We start from the raw sequence: 437 nt of genomic DNA on the forward strand, positions 1-437 counted from the left end.
CTTGCCAAAGATAGAGGACCTGTTTGACCAGCTGACCGATGCTAGAGTGTTCTCTAAGATTGATCTTAGGACTGGTTACCATCAACTGAAGATTCGTGCAACGGATATCCCAAAGACTTCCTTCACCACCTGATATGGATTGTATGAGTACAATGTCATGTCATTTGGATTGACCAATGCCCCCGCTTATTTCGTGAATCTCATGAATAAGATCTTTATGAACTTTTTGGATAAGTTTGTCGTTGTCTTCATCGATGACATCCTAATCTACTCCAAATCAGAAGAAGAGCATGAGCAACATTTGGAAATTACCCTGGAAACCCTTAGGAAGCATCAGTTGTATGCCAAGTTCAGCAAATGTGAGTTTTGGTTAAACGAAGTAGGATTCCTGGGACACATCTTGTCTGCAGGAGGAATTGTCGTCGATCCCGCGAAGA

Source organism: Lolium rigidum, chromosome 7 (genome assembly GCF_022539505.1).
Source record: "Lolium rigidum isolate FL_2022 chromosome 7, APGP_CSIRO_Lrig_0.1, whole genome shotgun sequence".
Lineage (NCBI taxonomy): Eukaryota > Viridiplantae > Streptophyta > Magnoliopsida > Poales > Poaceae > Lolium > Lolium rigidum.